This window comes from Thamnophis sirtalis, unplaced genomic scaffold, assembly GCF_051295495.1.
Source record: "Thamnophis sirtalis isolate CommonGarterSnake01/CBP01778 unplaced genomic scaffold, rThaSir2_p1.2 scaffold_5, whole genome shotgun sequence".
NCBI lineage: Eukaryota > Metazoa > Chordata > Lepidosauria > Squamata > Natricidae > Thamnophis > Thamnophis sirtalis.
Genome location: NW_028261385.1, coordinates 108,466,937 through 108,481,287, shown reverse-complemented (window position 1 = coordinate 108,481,287; position 14,351 = coordinate 108,466,937). Strand labels below are relative to the sequence as shown.

Here is a 14,351-nt window from a genome sequence, read left to right as displayed (position 1 = left end):
CATAGAGTTGGAGAGCAGGATGAGGAAGCCAGACTGTTGATTTTATATATATATATATATATATATATATATATATATATATATATATATATATATATATATATATGTGTGTGTGTGTGTGTGTGTGTGTGTGTGTGTGTGTGTGTGTGTGTGTGTGTGTGTGTGTGTGTGTGTGTGCGCGCGCGCACGCGCGCTGATAAATAAATAAAAGGAGACTAATATAGATCTATTTCAAGCTATTTAGCTCTCATCAGCTAGCCATACCCTTACTGGGATTTGAACCTGGGCTATATTACATACTAGGCAGACATCTTAGCCCAGGTTCAAATCCCAGTAAGGGTATGGCTAGCTGATGAGAGCTAAATAGCTTGAAATAGATCTATACTAGTCTCCCTTTATTTATTTATCAACACAAATACAACAAAATGTAACAAAAAGGCAACAGTAAAAATATTGGGTTTCTGCCTGGATGGTCTCTTGTGACGAGCCGAAGGACAGAGAATGGAAGTAGTGATCTTCCTCCCATATTTGGGCATACTGGGGGTTGTAAAAATCTTACACACACACACAGTTCAAAAAAATTAAGTGAGCACAAAAATATGACATCCTAGATCTGAATGAACGAAATATTCTTATTAAATACTTCATTCATTACATAGTTGAATGTGCTGACAACAAAATCACACAAAAATATCAATGGAAATCAATTTTAGCAACCCATGGAGGTCTGGATTTGGAGTAACACTCAAAATTAAAATGGAAAAAAACACTACAGGCTGATCCAAATTTGATGTAGTGTTCTTAAAACAAGTCAAAATGAGGCTCAGTAGTGTGTGTGGCCTCCACGTGCCTGTATGACCTCCCTACAATGCCTGGGCATGCTCCTGATGAGGTGATGGATGGTCTCCTGAGGGATCTCCTCCCACACCTGGACTAAAGCATCCCCCAACTCCTGGACAGTCTGTGGTGCAACGTGGCGATGGTGGATGGAGCAAGCCATGATGTCCCAGGTCTGGGGAACGGGCAGGCCAGTCCATAGCATTAATGCCTTCGTCTTGCAGAAACTGCTGACACACTCCAGCCACATGAGGTCTAGCATTGTCTTGCATTAGGAGGAACCCAGGGCCAACCACACTAGTATATGGTCTCACAAGGGGTCTGAGGATCTCATCACGGTACCTAATGGCAGTCAGGCTACCTCTGGCGAGCACATGGAGGGCTGTACGGCCCTCTAAAGAAATGCCACCCCACACCATTACTGACCCATTGCCAAACTGGTCATGCTGGAGGATGTTGCAGGCAGCAGAACATTTTCCACGGTGTCTCCAGACCCTGTCACATCTGTCACATGTGCTCAGTGTGAACCTTCTTTCATCTGTGAAGAGCACAGGGCGCCAGTGGCAAATTTGCCAATCTTGGTGTTCTCTGGCAAATGCCAAACATCCTGCATAGTGTTAGGCTGTAAGCACAACCCCCACCTGTGGACGTTGGGCCCTCATACCCCCCTCATGGAGTCTGTTTCTGACCGTTTGAGCAGCCACATGCACATTTGTGGCCCGCTGGAGGTTATTTTGCAGGGCTCTGGCAGTGCTCCTCCTGTCCCTCCTTGCACAAAGGCAGAGGTAGCGGTCCTGATGCTGGGTTGTTGCCCTCCTCCAGCCTCCTCCATGCCTCCTGACGTACTGGCCTGTCACCTGGTAGCGCCTCCATGTTCTGGACATTACACTGACAGACACAGCAAACCTTCTTGCCACAGCTCGCATTGATGTGCCATCTTGGATGAGCTGCACTACCTGAGCCACTTGTGTGGGTTGTAGACTCCATCTCATGCTACCACTAGAGTGAAAGCATTCAAAAGTGATCAAACCATCAGCCAGAAAGCATAGGAACTGAGAAGTGGTTTGTGGTCACCACCTGCAGAACCACTCCTTTATTGCGGATGTCTTGCTAACTGCCTATGCTTTCCACCTGTTGTCTATTCCATTTGCACAATTGCATCAATTTGTGAAATTGATTGTCAATCAGTATTGCTACCTAAGTGGACAGTTTGATTTCACAGAAGTGTGATTGACTTGGAGTTATATTGTGTTGTTTGGGTGTTCCCTTTACTTTTTTGAGCAGTGTATGTATGTATATATATGTATATGTATGTGTATGTATGTATGTACACACACACACACACACACACACACACACATAGTCATATAAATACAATTACAATTACAGTTATGCAGATCAGAAAGCCAATATTTTATGCCAGAGAGAAATCATGAGCTAATTTTCTAGTAAGCCTGAAAAAATTAAGAATGTTGTCTAAATATTCATCCATGATAAATGCCATTTTCATGCTTTCCCCCAAATGAAACGTTTTCTCTCAATTTAAAGGCTCATTTTCATAAGAGCCATTTCTGCCATCCTGAAACTTTGCAGATTTGTTATCTACAGCCATGTTTATAATGCCTTGCATCTAAATAAATAAGGTCCATATTTCACTCTTGTGCAACAGCCAAATTCATTCCCATGTGAGAGGCCTACATGAGAAAGCAAACTTATGGAGCAAAGCACGATGCATAGTAGGCCGGGGGGTGGAAAGCATGTTTATGTATTTGGGAATTTTAAGAAAGCAAATTTAGTCTTGCTTTAAGACTTCCAAAAAAGAAGCCTTTTTCTTAGAATGAATATGACTGGATTACTGTCAACGTTTCTTCCTCACCGTTCTACATGCATCCACCTGTCATTATTAAGGTCAATTTTCATTTCAGGATTCATATGGATTAAAGGTCTATCTGTTGTCTTAACGGATGCCTTTGACTGAAAGGCTTTCATTGGATAAAACTGTGTGGTAGCCTAATATTTTTAGCTCTGAAATTTTTCTGTGCCTGTCAGTGTCTTCTTGATCTTAGAACCGGATTCATAGTCCCTCTCGGGAAACAGTTGACTGGAAAGATTTATATAGAAAAAAATCCCCTTTATCCATGCCAGTTACTATATATAACTGTATACTAATAAACCTCCATTTCTCATATTGTCCTCCCGTTCCCATCTCTCTTCTCACATGAATTATACTCTGGGTTCTCAAATTAACATTTTACATAAACTGATTTACTGGCCATGGTTGCACATACATTTCAAGTGTTTGCCTGAATTCATGAGAAGTGAAAGGGCATAGGTGAATGGTGACACAGAGTTATGCCTGCAATGTCCCAATGTCCCATGTATTCCTGGCTTCATACCTTCAGTAGATGTGAAGAGGAACTTGATTCATGATCACTATTATGGGCTGCTCAGAGTAGTCAAACTTTGATTTGGAGGAAGAGGCTTGGCAGGGCCTAACCTTGCAATCCAAGGGCCAGAGTGTTGTGTACTACAGTTTCCTCTCTGGTCCGTTGGGCTAGGGGTGTGTGTCCTTGTTACTGATTGGTTACCTGTTTGACAGCTGGGGTATATAAAGAGCTGTCCAACAGGGCTCAGCTGTTGCCAGTTAGCTAATACGTGCGAAATGTGAAGTGCCGTGTTTGGCAACCTGTTAGAAATAAACTGTTAGCTGACTTAAAGTCCTGGCTCGCCTCCGTTTGTCTGACTGCGGTCTCTCAGCTAGAACACAGAGGATCTTCAGATATCTGTAACTGAGGCTCAGTACGGATAAATGTTGAAAGTGAGATAAAAAGAAAATAGGTTGATGTTGAAGTTGGTTAGAAAATCCGTATATATTCAATTAATTTCTTTACAACTATCACACAGTACTTGTTTTGACATTTATCTTCTCTCCTTCCAAGATCTTAGAGATTCCTTTATTTTTTTAAAATCTTATCTTTCTCATGTTTTTTTTTTTCAGTTAAAACAAAACAACCTTGTTGACAGTTCATTGTAATATGTGGCTGGGATGTAGCATAACCTACCTCTAGGAGCGAGTGTATTCCAGCAGGTTCTAGGGACCTTTAAGGGATTTTCTGGCTAGTATGGGAGATGCCCTTGTCAAAGACCGTATTTTGCCCTCTGGAATACAGAGATGAACCGAACAGGTGGCAGGATGCCTCCTGAACTTTCTTTCCTTATGTGCAGAGCTTATTCAGCCTCTTGATATAACCACAGCTATAGGCAATGAAGCAAACTGGTAGATGACAAAAATATGGGAAGATTAAGAATGCATTATAAAGGGTGTCTTTTTGCTATAATAAAGGCAAAAAAGAAGCTATTCTCCTTTCCTACTGTATCTTCAGTCCACCCATGCTGTTTTTTCAAGTTTTTGGGGACGTTTGGAGATCTGACCCAGCAAATCCTACAAAAGCTTTGGTATTGCATTGGCTAGATACTTTGAAACAAATTTTAATTATGATCTAGACTGCCACTTTGGCCATTAAATGGCCAAATTAAATTAAAGGCCATTTTTCTAGTCAGATTCTCTTACATAGATTTGATGTCTTAAGATATATGGATTTAGATACAGTATTTGGAGGAGCTTGACCTCCCTGTTTGAATCTTGCCCATTAGATTGATTACTTCTTGTAGGAATGGGATGCTCATCTGAGACCAGCAAATTATTGTTATACAAAGGTTCATTCCTAGCCTCACAGCCTTTTCTCACTATACAATTAAAGAGTTATTGACCTATCCTTGAGTTGGCAAAAAACAAACAAACAAACAAACAAACCACCACCCAATATCTGCATGAAATTTGCTGTCCCTGGTGCCAATCTTTATTCCAAGTCATTGCCGAATAGCATGCAGTGTGTGATAACAAAGAGACTGGTTCAGTAGCCCTTTAGTTTGCCACTTGACAGTGTGAAAAACATTCACCAATCACAGCACAGTAGAGGATGGATCTTTCACCAAGTCTCTGTCAGCTATTTCTGTTATAAATTGTTTTCACACACACACACAGCACCACCATTTGACAGAGATAAGTCCTCTTATTTGTCAAAAACAAGCTGAATAAAGCATGCAAAAATATTAATAGAAAAGAGTTCTGACAGTGGCTTTTTGAGGAGAGTATTTTTTTATCTAGGAATTTGCTTTTCTTCCTTTCCTTCTTCTACACAGTCATCTTTATAGATGTCTGAATTTTTCTGTGTTGTGTTCTGGTGGCAAAAAGAGCAGAAGAAAGAAGTTGGTCCCGTTGTCTCCTAGTTAAACTGTTTCAGCCTTGTTGCTGGGTAAAAGGATCTGTTCTTGGATATATCTTATGAGCCCTTTAAAAAGTCCAGGTTGGTGTAGTCTTTTAAGGAGACAATGGCAGATACTGGCTGGGACTGAAGAAAAGGGTAGATACCCTCTACTCATCCCATAAGCTCTTCTCTGTTCATATCCACTTCAATTCACTCCACACTAATTTTACACACTTTTGAGAGTTTTTATATAAATGGGGAAGCACTAATTTAATCCTAGGGATTAGCTAGGGATGCATTAAGCTTATCTTAATCATGGGCTGGGGAGAAGATGAAAACAGTGTCATGCTTGTGTCAAGGAATCATTGTGTCATGGTTAAAGGCAAGGGACTTGGCATCAGTAAAGAAACCCTTTGTAAGGTCTTGGAAAAAAACCCGTAAGATTCAGACCTGATTAATTTTAATTTTATGGCAGTGGTTGAGAAGTTGCTCAAAGAGTGGTGAGAAGTTGCTCAAAGAGTGGTGACTGATCAGATACAAACACTCTTTTGTGAAGTGGATTGTTTAGATTCTTGGTTGCCTTGTAGGATGAATTATGTTGAAGACACAGTGAATTCACCTAATACCATTCTGGAAATATTTTCTGATTTGGATGGAGCTGCTTTGTATGAGATCAGGTCCATTCCTTGAAGGTGCTTTTATATCTACCTTTGTCATTAAGTGCATGCAGAAGAGTGTTCCTATAGATGAAGTACTTTTTATTAATATAAATTGATGTAATAACTACATTTATATTTGAATAGAGATAGGCTTATTACAGCAACTGAGGCAACTGATCATTTTAATGACTGCAAAGTCTTATATATGAGAATTCCTTTGAGGAAGATCTGGAAATTCTAATGAATACAAAATAATGGATTTGAGGAATAGGATTGCCGAGGTGGCGCAGTGGTTAAATGCAGCACTGCAGGCTACTTCAGCTGACTGCAGTTCTGCAGTTTGGCTGTTCAAATCTCACCGGCTCAGGGTTGACTCAGCCTTCTATCCTTCCGAGGTGGGTAAAATGAGGACCCGGATTGTTGTTGGGGGCAATATGCTGACTCTGTAAACCGCTTAGAGAGGGTTGAAAGCCCTATGAAGCGGAATATAAGTCTAACTGCTATTGCTATTGCTATATGAGCTATGCCAGTTTCTTGCTATTTTTATTGACAACTAAAGTCAATGATATACAGTTCCTTATTGGTTCATATGTAGGATATACTATTTACCGGTAGTTACCTGAAGTTCTCATAGCTATGAATCACAGTAGCTGAATGTCTCATCAAGCAACAGTCTGTTTGTATTAAAGGATCATTTGTATTAACTTGCTCTAGATCTGTGAGGTGCACTGAATGATTATTTAAGATAGAGCTTTTCGTGGTTGACCCCTTGATTCTTGAATACTTTCCCCAGTGACTACTTTACAAAAAAAAAATAGCCTTTCCAGCACTCTTGAGAAAATAAAAATGTTTTATTCTCTCAAGAGTAAGTTTTTTTTTAACTAATTTTATATTTATGTATATTCTACATAGGACATTTTCACCAAGTTGCCTGCTGCTTTTATTGCTTTTTATTGGGCATTTTGATTAATGAATTTATGGTATGTTTTCATTATTATTCAAAAATTAATTATTCTAATCCAGCCTGGGTAAACTTGATTTTAAAAGGTGGCATAAAAATAAATATGATCTTGAGAAACAGAAGTGGATTTCACCACAGTGACATTCTTTGTATATTTGACACCAGTGTCCCAGAAATGGTGGTAGAGGTTAGAGTTTTCTTCTTTGCCCTGTCAATCATTGCCATCAGCTTGGGTCCTCTTGATAAAACTTAGTAATGCTACTTCTATTTCCCACCATTAATTCCCTTCTCAAATCTAATATTCATATTGTTAACCTTGAAATAAAATTAATTATGCCACTAAGCATTGAGATTAATACTAAATTATGGGACTGATGTGCATTATAACTCTTTGCATTATAAATTAAGCATGACTTCATATCTGGAGACCTAAGTTAAAATAGGGAATAAACTCAGAGAAACAAAGAACCACGCGTAACAGTTCAAAGTGTTAATTCTTTTAAAGTTTTTGTCTTTGTTTACCACCCACTCTCAGAGTCTGTTGTGACATGCAACTGATTGCGAGATCTGTGGCGTCAAGGCAGGAGCGCAGAAAGGGAGATCAGATGCAGCAGGAAGGAAAAGAAACAGGATGGCTGTGTTCGGTCGCCATAGCAACAGAACCCCCTCCCTTTAAGATGTATTGCTGAGCCCTTCTTTGGAAATAAGTGGTAAAACTTTTTTTTATCACCTCTAGCACATCTTCCCAGCATTATCCAGCTGAGCTTTTCCAGATGGTGAGAGGCATGTTGCCATCTGGTCCAGAGAGAAATTGGTGATACCCCTGGTGGCTTATTCTGATAAGTTTAGTAGGCACTTAAAAGTTAAAGTCACTCAAATCTTGGGATGTGCATTGGTTGGTAAACTTTCAAATCTGATTCGGTTTTCTGATAGATTACTTTTATATATATATAAAAGTGTGTGTGTGTGTGTGTGTGTGTGTGCGCGCGCACGTGCTTGAATCATTTACATTACTTTGTGGCCTGTTGTGACCTCATCTTGTATCATATGGCTTAACTTTTTCTAGCAGTTGCACACTTAACATTGTTCCTCTTGGTTTATATATATTCCTGATTCCAGCAACAATGTGGATAGCCATAAGCCACTGCCAATGCTCTGTTGATTCATCCAGAAAGACCACAGCCAACATTACAGAATTCTAAGTGAAGAGTAAGTCACAATTGGTTGAAGAGAGGGAGGGATAGGAGGAAGAAGATACAAATTGAAAAATCCATCCTGGCACAATCAATATCTACAGTCTTATGTCTGGGCAAATCTGCCCTAATTCAATTTTCATTGGAGGCTGAGATTTGAAGAGGGCATGATTTGATCTGAATGTATGATTTGAGGTCCAACTTGTTTTTGGAATTTAATTTGAAAAATAGATTAACCAATGGGCTATTACAAGACACTATCCATTATCTGCAACCACTTCATTTTTTTTTTTTTTTGCAAAATAATATAAAAACAACTGAGATGATTGATTCTTTAGTGGGCATTAACCCACCAAGACTCATTTAAGAGTTTCACTGCAATAAAATATTGGATATTCTCCCTGTGCCTCTTTTGAGGCAGATATTTATTTATTTAACTTGATATACCAATGACTACAGATGTGTCCTGGCAATTTACAAAAAAACCCCACATAAACAAGATATTAAAAATGGTTAAGTAGCTGGTTAGAAAAATAAAAAGAGCAAATTACTGGTTAAAAGTCATAATTAAAACATTAAAAATAAATAGACTCCTACTGAAAATGATGTGTTCTAAGGATTTTAAAAAAATAATTAAAACATTAGACCTGAACTTTGCAGAGTATACTTTCCAATGTATTAGGACAGCATCAGAAAAGGCTCACAGTGACTGTCGGTAAATTTCTTCACATGATCTCATTAAGTGTGAAGGTTCATATAAAAAGAGTTTCCACAAATAGCTTGGAGCTAAGCTATGGGGGACTTTAAGATTAGAGTATGTTGTCCAGAAACAAATTGGATCTAATGACAGTTGGAATATGGGATCTTTGCATTTCCCCTGAAATCAACTTGTTACTAACTATTATACTGAGGCTTTGGGAGTGATCACAAAGCAGCACTATGTAGAATGCATTACAATATCAAGCTAGGAGATAACCACCAAGTTATAAAATACTTTTTCTTCCAGAAAGGGACACACTAAACTAAGAAAAGGTATTCCTGACTATTCTGTCAATCTGAGAAACTAGAGAAAGAACTGGATCTAGAACTACCCACAAATTGCATATCTGCTACTTCTGGAAGACTCTGCATATTTAGAAAAAGCTAAACTACTATTTCTTTGGACTTGTGGCTTTTCACAATGAGTATCTTATTCTTGTCTAGATTGTTTGTTTTTATTATCCCTCATTCAGTCTAGTTTTGACTGCTTGAAGCAAGATGAGCCACAGCATATCCTTAAGATGTTATAGACATAGAGGACTAGATTCAACATACTGATAGTATTCAATTTGAGATCTATTGAATATTTCCTCCAATGATTATGAATAGATATTAAAAATCACTGGAAGAAAGACAGAGTTCTGGAGAAAACCATAGAATAATATCTGCTATCCTCAAATGACAATCTGAAATCCTCCTGAGAAATAGTATCTCTCAGGTAATCCAACCCTGTTTGTATCAAAAGCTGCTGAAATGCCACAAAGAACCAAACAGAATTACACTCTCTTTGTTGATCCCTAGATAAAGAAAATCTGTTAGGCCACCAAGTCTATCTTAACCTTGAAGTCTTATCCGAACTCAGTTTGAAAGGTAATTGCCTTCTTCTAGGACAACTTGCAACTAAGATGCCCCTGTTACATTTCTTTACTCAACCATAGAAGTTAGAGCAGGCCTATAATTGTCTATTTCTGAGATATTCAAGATAAGCTTCTTAAGCAGAGTTTAAATAATTGCCTCTTTTAAACAAGGAAGGATTCTCCCTGAGAGAGGCATTTTCTGCACTAAAAGGTAGTCTCTTTCTTCAACTTTCCAGCCAGAAGTTATAAGTCAATCTAGGCAAGAATCCAGAGAAAAATGGTGAAAGATACTGTTTCAGGTAGTCAGTTCATGTCTTCTATTATAATGGTTCCAGTTCCAGTTAAGCAGGCCTGTCAGCAAGAACTGTAGGTGAGAGCAGAGCAGACACAGGGTGTGTGGGGTCTGTGAGTAGTTGCCTATGGAGCACAGAGAAGGTGGGTGAGCAGGCAGGTGGGTGAAAAAGTAACTGGAGCAGTATTGACTTGCAACCTCCTGCCAATCTCCTGCCAGCTTCCCCATTATGGCAAATTGGCAAGGAAGATAACAAATGACAATCACGTGTCCACAAGGACACTGTCACAGCTACAACTTCGCAGAACAACATTTTCCACAGTCCTCTTTATTCTGTTTCATTACAATAAATCAAGGTTACTTAGCCAAACTCATATGTTGTACAAGTTCAAATTTGTCTTCAGTAAATTATAGTAATGCTGTAGATTTAGAAAATGGTTTCATTTTTTAAAAAGAATGCTATATCATAACCATTCCCATCCCTTACATAAAAGAGAGAAAAACACTAAGAAAAGCAAACACATTTTTTGTATTTTTTGGGTCAAAATTTCTCAGGACAATTCTGTACATGGATATTTAGAAGTGAATCTTGAGTTTTTACATTAGGAATTTTACATTCAAAAACAGTAGTACTGATGAATATTCAGAACTAAAGCACTAAGGCAGTGTGGCTGAAAAATGCAGTTCACTGTGTTGAATGAGATTTTTTTCCCAGGTAAGCAGATATCACAACTATAGCAGCAATTTTGGCTTAGTAGCACATCCAAGGATGTTAGATCACTACAATCAAATCGCTACTATGGTGGTATGTTGGTAACCAGAACATGTTGCAAGGTGGAATTTTGCCTGGTCTTGAGTTTACTAAAAGACAGACCTCAAAGTGTACATATGAGAAAAATATTGGACAAAACTGCTTAGAAAGAAGAAAAATAATGCCATCTTGTTTTAAGAAGCATTTCATTACTGTAAGTGAAGCAGTGTATCTTGGAAAAGTTCTATAAGAAAAAAAAAAGCAAAATTAGAATTAAGTATAGACAATTAACTATTCCTAAATGACAATCTGAAATCCTCCTTTGCATAATATTCCTATAACTTGCCCAACCACTCATCCAGCATGTGAGAAGAAATGGAATATTGTCTTAGCTAGAAGTGCTGGGGTAACATGTGCTCTACATGAATGGAGAGATTTACAACATCCTCTCTTCAAAAATGTGTTTAACTTATCTTTCCTGCAGGAACTCACAAGTGCCCCAAATGATGTAAAAGTTGAACACTGTATTTTGACTTTTGCTTCTAATCTTGTTTTTATAATGAAAAGTGAATCTGGTCCATTGTTAAAGTGTGAGAAGAAATGTAAGAGAACAATTTATTTATTTTCCATAAAAATAATATGCTTATGCTTACTAAAATTAATAGTTACCTCATAATTCATGAAATAATTGTCTCAGAACTACTTAGGACAGATAGGAGAACAAAGAATCTTCTTCTAAGATCTTCCAACTCTTCAAGATCAAGAGTGGTCTGAATCCAATATCTCCCCTCTATCTATGCCTTCCCAGCCACATTGACGCTTTTTCATATATGACAACGACTCCTCCTAGTTCGTCATCTTTTTGGCATGACTGGCTGGTTCAGTAATTTTGCTCTCAAAAATTGGACTGTGACCAAAGCTTTATGGTGATTTAGAACAATGGTCTCCAACCTTGGCAACTTTAAGACCTGTGGACTTCAATCCCAGAGTTCCTCAGCCAGCTTTGTTGGCTGAGGAACTCTGGGAGTTGAAGTCCACAAGTTTTAAAGTTGCCAAGGTTGGAGACCACTGATTTAGAATAAGAGTGGAGCAAGTTGAGAATCATCTGCACCATTCAGAGTAAATTGAATTGAATTGAATTGAATTTATTAGATTTATAGGCTGCCCAATCCTGGAGGACTCCGGGCGGCTTGAAATCAAAATCTCTTTTAAATCAACCTAACTTACCCCAACATTGGGCTTCTGCTACAATGGATGCATGAGCCTAGAGGAGACAGAGTACAGTCAATCCAGACATTAAAATTAATGTGCTGAGTTACTGAAGGCGCAACAAAAGCAAGAAACAAAAAATGAGAAATCCTTCAAATTTTAGCTCTTTCTATAGCATAACTAGACAGTTAACTCAAAAAAGTTAATTAAAGCAGCAATCTCTACCATTGTTAATGCTGCCTACTTTCTCGCTTTCTCATTTTCTTTGCAGTGTCTGCCCTTTTCTTGCCAACTTTCCAACTAGTTGAATCCGTTCTCTCCTTTTCATATCTTCCCTCATTCTGGGCCTCTCCCTACATTATTCCAATACCCAATGCCTTTTAGGAGCATTTATTAATATTTATTAAATGTATAAATTATCCAGTAACTATGCCACAACATTATTAAAAAGATGAAATAATAAAGGCAATGTATAAGACCCAATTCTTTATTTCCAAATTCTACATCCTAAAATCTAAAAAGTAAGAGGGCTAGGCAATCTAGAAGAAAAATAGAGTCATATCAAATGGAATGGAACAAATAATTCCAAAATCAATCTTGAGCTCTTTCTCTTGTTTTTCTAGTCCTTCTTCCACCATATAATGGCTTATAATCTAGATACAAGACTATAAGAACTTTCTCTCGACATCATCTGAAAATGCTAATAAATCAAACAGCACAAGTTATGTAACGTGGTTGGGAGTTTTAAAAAAAGTAATTAGTGTATCTTTTTAAATGCTAAGCCTTTGAAAGTTCACCGAGAAATTTAGTGGGGAAAGAAGCAAAACACCAAAGAGATGCAACTGATTAGCAATTAACAGTTGCAGTAAGCAAGTTTCTTCTTCAGAGCCACATGCAAATTTCAAGCCAATTTCTCTTGTGACTGCATTACAGGTAGTGCTTAAAATATTTTTTCTATTCTGGCTTGTTGATAAATCATTATTAAATATTTTACATGTATTGTACTTTTTTCATATAAGATTCAATAGTTTATCAAGCAATTTCAGAACTTCATTCAAGTTTGTTATTTTATTTAGTTTTTGTTTGATTTGTTCTTACAGATCAGGATGACACAGATGAATGTACATAATGTACATACAGAAATGTGACCCATACTAGAATATGACAGATGACAGCCATCCTAATCAAGGGATCATTTCTATCATGGAGAAAGATAGCAAGCATCTAGAAAAGGAAGATGGCCAAGAAAAGAAAAAGATGAAAAACTACATACAATGAATCCACTCATTAAAACTAATTCAATTCTTAAAGCAGTGATACAGTTTTAAAAGATGCATGTGGAAACATGAAAAAGTTGGGTAACAAGTAGCCCCAGTTGACTTCTGCTTGTACCATGCCTGAACCTTCCAAAGCATTTTCAAACTGGGACAAAAGTCATATGGTTGAGCCCCTGAAAAACATTTGCAACCCCAGATAACTGCAGATACATACATATAAGACAGAAAGCCAAATTGGATATAATTACCTGATCATCTGGCAGAAACAGAGCATTCCAAGTAAAATGTCTTTCTTTCTAAGCAGTAGAAAATGTCACCCACCCATCCACAGGTGGACAATTCTACCCTAAACATCTAAACCCAGAAATCTTTAAGCAACTACACTCATGTTGGTCTTGTGGGGAAAAAAATATTATCAAAATTAGGCAAGTGCTGCATTGAAAGCAACCATTTTGTGTATACGATGAGCTGCTTTGGAGAATTTCAAATTTTGAGATATTTTAACGAGCTTTTACATGGAAACTGCATTACTTAGTGTAGATAGAGCCAAGGTGGCGCAGTGGTTAAATGCAGCACTGCAGGCTACTGCTAGATCAGCAGGTCAGCGGTTCAAATCTCACCGGCTCAGGGTTGACTCAGCCTTCCATCCTTCCGAGGTGGGTAAAATGAGGACCCAGATTGTTGGGGGCAATATGCTGACTCTCTGTAAACCGCTTAGAGAGGCCTGAAAGGCCTATGAAGCGGTATATAAGTCTACTGCTATTGCTATTGCTATTGCTATTGCTATAAATCATAGTTCCTCAAAATAATCTCTTGGGATATTCCCTCAAAGGAACACTTACTTACCTACCTATCTACCTACTTACTTACTTACTATGGTGGCCTAATGTCAAAACCCTATGGTAGTGAATTTGAAAATATTTCCACTTTAGAGATAAATCTCTCAAGGCTTGCAAATTGCTAGGGTTCTGGGTTCAGGTAGTCTCATTGTTTTGCTAGGCTTGCTAGTTTGTGAATTGATTTTGATTTGGGAGTGCCTAGGCCACCTGCAATTAATTTTTAAAAAGGCACATGAGGGCTCTGAGTCAAGGTGATGTCAAAGTGATGGGTGGCACCAATTTCTTAAGAAAAAGTAAGAAGGTTAATTGAGGACAGAGGTTGTACAGTAGATGAGTGGCTAATAAAGTGTTTGTCATCCATGTGTTTCCTGTCTTTATTTCAAGATAAAAGTATGGTGAGTCACATTTCAGACTTTTTTAAAAATAGTATGCAAATTCATAAGCTTCAA

At 38.0% G+C, this 14,351-nt stretch overlaps 1 long non-coding RNA gene across 1 annotated transcript in view; it reads left to right on the top strand.

The window, feature by feature from the left end:
* LOC148045538 (uncharacterized) overlaps positions 1–13,600 on the top strand; it is a 110,026-nt gene extending 96,426 nt beyond the window's left edge. The window contains exon 3 of the long non-coding RNA XR_015696601.1: positions 12,887–13,600. This is a non-coding gene — a long non-coding RNA (uncharacterized LOC148045538). The remainder of the gene's footprint in view (positions 1–12,886) is intronic.
* Positions 13,601–14,351: the final 751 nt, after the last annotated feature.